Here is a 6000-nt window from a genome sequence, read left to right as displayed (position 1 = left end):
GGTGTATGAGAAATGGGAGCATCTGGGATGTTCGCTGCACAGAAACTGACAGTGCTGAGATGACACAGCAGGTATTTGCACAAAGGTATTCCCCGGTAGATAAATAATGGCTCGAATCTCATCCTTGCATGCTACCAAAATATATGAAACACAAACAGAAAGGACACCAAAAAGCATGAAAGAAAGAAGAGAGTAAAGCATAGATTGTTGAATGAAAGACAAAATTACGATGAAGAATGTCTACTTTCAGAGAATACCATCTTTTTTAGGACCTTTTGCCTCAAAAATGCCTTTGCAAGGAAATCTGGACACAGGTGTGGATTTGAGGTATTTGAGCTACTCAGATGTATTTCAAATAGTATATGTTGCTGCCACAAAAGGAGAAGGTTAAAGTACGGTTGGACGGACGTTCACTGTCCAAAGATATTATTTCTTACTGAAAATCAGGCCATGTGAAGTTTGTCACAAACGAGTAAAAATTACATTTGGGTAATTGGTGCAAGCCTATGGCACTCTTCATAATCATTGATGGGTATGTTATCATAGTCTGAAGTCCACATGGTGGTGGACAAGCAAATATCTGATGCAAATAAAAAGATAAGTGCCTTGTTGAAATGCTTGAAAAAGTAGAACCCGCACTAACATGTCTAAACACAAAAGACAAATTATTACTTTTCACATTACCAATTTTTAAAATGCACAAGATGAAATCTAACATGTCCAACATATTATTCTACATCTTCCATGTTAAATAAACTCATTATAGTCAACCAGTGAATATATAATGAGGTATGATTATTGACAGACAAAAAAAATTATTTCAACATTTAGATAATTGCACACTCCTGTATCTATCCTATATTGTAGGCTATATATTTCCCAAACAGTGTTACACTATCAAGTACATGGAGCATGTCGTGCATTTACTAGGGTTATAGTCTTGACTAGAACTGAGTGGGAATCCAAATGCTGATTTCTATAGATAGCAGTAGAACTATCTTGAACAATTAGCATTTTAATTAGTGTTATTGTTGTAATGTTCAGTAAATCTAAAATGAATAAAAAAAAATTGCAAACATTAAACATTTCCAAATATTTTTTTAGCAAGACAAACCTATGTCAATACCTACAACAACAGATCAATACTTACTGTGCATTCAGAGGGTTAAACTGAGGACACTAGTGCATAGTCCAAAAGCATCATTTATCCAACACATTCACCATGTGCTGAATCACAATATGTAAATTTTTTTACCTTTTTGAAATCTTTAGTAAGTCTGTGAAATCTATAGTAAGTCTGTTATAATGAAGACTCTGAAATGCATTACACGTCCAACCTATTGTCTTCTTTCCAGTCAGGTCTCAAGAAGGTAAATAAAAGGCAGGAATGATGCTGAGTGGAGGCAAACTGACAGTGGTAGACATCAGGAGAGATAATGTGAAGAATATTATTTTCAGGGAAATCCACATCCACCATCAGACCTGGATCCACTGGGGTAAAACGTATCGGTTACCTAACGTAACCTCGGTTCTCTCTAGATGAGGGAACGAGTATTGCGTAAGCTAGCTTACGCTACGGGAAAGATTCATCTTTTCTGAGATATTGAAGCCAAAAAATTATCCTTAATTTTGTATCCATTGTCAACGCAGTGCGGCAGCTGCAGACCTTGAGCGGGCTAGCTAGCGAGCTCATTGGTTGCTCTGCGGCAACTGCTGCAGCCTATAGACGAGCTTGGGCGAACTCGCATCCAATGAGAGGCGTCCGGCGCTCACTGCATCAAAGCCCGCCAAAATGGGCGTGACTAGAGTGCATATAAGCGTAGTTCGTAGGCTGGAACCCTGGTTTTCATTGACTGAAGCGAAAAGTCGCACGTGGCGCGAAGCACGGCCGGCTACGCAATACTCGTTCCCTCATCTAGAGAGAACCGAGGTTACGTTAGGTAACCGATACGTTCTCTTACGAGAGGTTCTCTCGTATTACGTAAGCTAGCTTACGCTACGGAACCCATTGTCAACGCCGTGCGTGCCAAGCATCCACTGTATGAGCCCCAGGGAATTAAGGGGGACCGGGGAGCCCTTATGAGTGGGGAAATAAGATTTGGCCGGCAAGAATGCGGGTCAGTGTTTGTGTAATATATAAGCACATAGTGGGAAGGAGCGACAGAGCGGCGGTGCGGTCTGTGTGGAATGTGTCCCATCAGTGCAGCTCACCAGGGGAGCTGTAGCGTATTAAACCGCTAGTAGTTTTGCCTGCAGAGCGGGCACTTCCATATTGTAAAATCTGACAAATGGGGAGGGAAGTCCATCCGCTGCCACACATATGTCGTGAATGGGAATCCCGCTGGACCATGCCCACGAGGATGCCATGCCTCTAGTGGAGTGAGCCCTAATGCCCAACGGGCATGGCAGGTCTTTGGCGCGTATGCAGCAGCAATAGCGTCCACTATCCATCTAGATAGTGTCTGTTTCGAGGCGAGACCTTTGGTGCGCCCTCGAGCGAAAGCGAAAAGCTGCTCAGAGCGTCTGAAAGCGGCAGAGCGCGCGTATACAATCTCAGTGCTCTGACTGGGCAAAGGAGATTGGCGTCGCGTTCAGCTATCGGATGCTGGCAGCGCCGATAGGAAATGACCTGTGCTCTGAAAGGAGTACCAATCACCTTGGGAACATAGCCGTGTCTAGGCTTTAAAATGACCTTGGAGTCACTTGGTCCAAACTCAAGACACGTGGCGTGACAGACAGCGCGTGAAGGTCTCCCACGCGTTTGACTGATGACAGGGCAGTCAGAAAACGGTTTTGAGTGAAAGGTATTTCAAGTCCACGGATTGAAGTGGTTCGAAAGGGGGCTTTCATAGTTTCGAGAACTATAGAAAGATCCCAGATAGGAACCGATGGGAGCGCGGGGGTTCATCCTTCTAGCTCCCTGAGGAAGCGGATGACCAGCTCGTTTTTCCCCATGACTGGCCGTGCAGGGGTTCAGCGAGCGCCGCAGCGGCCGCCACATACACTTTGGCGTGGATGGGGATCTGCCCTTATCCAGCAGCTCTTGTAGAAATACTGAGCAGCGACAACACCCCACATGTCCGCGGGTCCAGGTCTCTGTCGGTGCACCATTTTGAGAACACAGACCATTTTGGCGCATAGAGTCTTCTTGTGGAAGGGGCTCTAGCGTGTATAATGGTATTTATTACTCCTTCTGGCAGAGCGACGGGTAGTCGTTGATCACCACGCATGCAGCGCCCAGCGCTCTGGGTGGGGATGCCAGATTGTGCCGCGAGCTTGAGAGAGGAGATCTGCTCTCACTGGGATGGGCCGCGGCTGTCAGTGACAGCTGCGTAAGCTCCGGGAACCATGTCTGATTCTCCCAGCGCGGGCTATGAGGAGCACCGGTGGCGCGTTTCCCTGATCCTCTGCATTACCTGTGGCAATAGCGAGGCGGGGGAAGGCGTAAAGCGGGCGTCTGGGCCAGTCCTGGGCCAGCGGCGTCCTCGCTTCGAGAAAAATATCGGGCAGTGAGAGTTCTCTTCTGGACGCAAAGAGGTCTATCTCTGCTCTGCTGAATAGGTGCCATAGCGTCTGGACTGTTTGAGCGTGCAGGGACCATTCCCCTGGGGAATATTGTCTCTGGACAGTCTGTCCGGGCTGTCGTTCAGGTGGCCTGGCACGTCGCGTCGCCCTCAGCGGCGCAGGTGGCACTGGGACCAACTCAGTATGCGTTCCGTCAGATGGAAGAGGTTCCTGGATCTGACACCGCCCTGGCGGTTTAGGTAGGATACCACAGATCTGTTGTCGAGCGGACCAGGGCGTGGTGACCCTGAATGACCGGGAGAAAGCGCGCGACGCGCCGCTATCATTTCCAGACAATTTATGTGAAGGAGCTTTTTCTGAACTGACCATAGGCGAAAACCGGAGAGCCCTCGCGGACCGCGCCCCAACCCGTGTTGGGCGCGTCTGTCGAGATGACTTTCGGTGAGATACAGCTCCCATTGTCACTCCCGCTGATACCACTCGGCCACTGTCCAAGGCTGCAGAGCTGAAATACAGGTCTGAGTCACCTTGATGGGCTGGCGGCCTGTGGCCCAAGCCCGGCGAGGCGCGGTGTTTAGCCAATGCTGAAGCGAGCATGTGCAGTAAACCCAGCTGAAGTACTGCTGCGGCTGAATCCATGTAACCTAGCACTCTCTGGAATTTCTTCAGAAGCGTGAGGCTGTTCATCTGAAAAGATGCGACTAGTCAGCTGAACACGGCTAGCGCTGTGTAGATAAGCGAGCCGTCATTGCCACGAGTCTAGTTCTATCCCAAGGAAGGAAATTGTCTGACTGGGCTGTAGTGAGCTCTTGGTCCAATTGACTGCAAGACCCAAACTGTTCAGATGGCTGAGGAGAACTGCTCTGTGAGACAGAAGCTCCATATGTGACTGTGCCATAATCAGCCAGTCGTCCAAATAGTTCAGAATTCGCAAACCCTGACTCCGCGAGGGTGCGAGCGCCGCATCCATGCGCTCGTGAAAGTACGAGGTGCTAAGGACAGGCCGAGCGGAAGGACGGTGTATTGATAAACCTGGCCGTCGGCGAATCTCAAGAATGGCCTGTGACGGGGATTTATCTGAATCTGAAAGTATGCATCTTTCAGATCGAGAGAAATAAACCAGTCCCCTGGCGCACATCGCGTGAGGAGTTTCCTGATTGTAAGCATTTTGAGCGGTCTTTTTGCAAGCACCTTGTTCAAAACCCTGAGATCTAATATGGGTCTGAGGCCGTCGTCTTTCTTGGGAACAAGAAAATAACGGCTGTAAAGCCCCGACTTCAGCTTTGTCGAGCGTGTGTGAGCTGCCGTTTAGTGTGTTTATGCATGATTGCTTGCGCGAGACAGCATGAACAGGCTGTTTTGTGAGTGACTTCCGATTGGAATGAATGGGGAAAGAGTCACATCTGTTACGTGATGTGCAAAGCATAGTCATGGGCACGGGACTTACACACAGAGGAATGTTTGCTGGCCGTGTAACAGAGCGGGCAGAGAATGGTAGCGCTCGCGTGATTCGATGGGCGCATTTATTGACTCTAGCGCTTCGGCGGTTCAGTAACCGCTTTATGTGAGCGTGCTCTGGTGGGGACACGCGAGACATGCAGTGCTTGTGTGTAGAGGTGAACACTGGATTGTGGGCACATTTTCTACACATAGGTCTGGTCGTGTGACAGAGCGGCCAGAGAATGGTAGCGCCTAGCGCAGTTGTGAGCGCCTTCATTGACTCTGGCCTTCGGCGGTTCAGTAACCGCTTTATGAGGCGTGCTCTGATAGGGGCACGGGATGTGTTATGCTTGTGTGTAGGGGTGAACACTGGGTTGTGGGCACATTTTCTACACATAAGACGTTTGCTCTTTACAAGATTTATTTGGGTCGCCGTGAAAGCGGCGTTTGAGTGCTGAGCAAGCGGGCAGTGTCACCGGCTTGTTGGCTGCTAAATTCACCACTGCAGTAGCCTGAGAGAAGGGGACTGACAGGGGCTGAAGCTTTGACGGTGGTCCGGCGGCGGGACTGAGCCGTCGTTTGTTCAACACAGTTAGGAAGACTTCGGCTGCTTCGGGTTTCAAGCGTTACCTTAGATCGAGGCCCGCGAGGCGGCGGTCTGCGGCGGCTGTCTGGCGCTGATCGAGGCGGCCGCCCTGTCGGCGCTGAGAAGTCTGAGTTTGTTGAACTGGGCGCTGTGAAGAGGCTCGTGCAGGAGGCTGATCACGTGAGCGGCCTGCAGAGGAGCTAGCGCGACGCGGCAGGAAGAGGTTCATGGCTTGGGTGGCTTTCTGGACTTCTGAGAAGCGGTCAACAATGCCACTCACAGCGGAGCCGAAGAGACCGGTCAGAGAAGGCGGTGCGTTGAGGAACGTGGAGCGCTCTGCTTCTCCCATGTCGGCTAGTGTTAGCCACAAGTGTCTCTCGGTCACAGTCAGCGAGGCCATGCACTTCCCTAGAGCTTGGGCTGCAGCTTTGGTAGCCTGAAGGGCGAGG

General features: G+C 49.8%; 1 long non-coding RNA gene across 1 annotated transcript in view; it reads left to right on the top strand.

Annotated features, from left to right (window-relative positions):
- LOC127620237 (uncharacterized) overlaps window positions 1-6000 on the top strand; it is a 20361-nt gene continuing 14361 nt past the window's right edge. Inside the window, exon 1 of the long non-coding RNA XR_007967689.1 lies at window positions 1-85. This is a non-coding gene — a long non-coding RNA (uncharacterized LOC127620237). The remainder of the gene's footprint in view (window positions 86-6000) is intronic.

Source organism: Xyrauchen texanus, chromosome 26 (genome assembly GCF_025860055.1).
Source record: "Xyrauchen texanus isolate HMW12.3.18 chromosome 26, RBS_HiC_50CHRs, whole genome shotgun sequence".
NCBI lineage: Eukaryota > Metazoa > Chordata > Actinopteri > Cypriniformes > Catostomidae > Xyrauchen > Xyrauchen texanus.
This window is presented reverse-complemented; position numbering and strand designations above follow the sequence as displayed.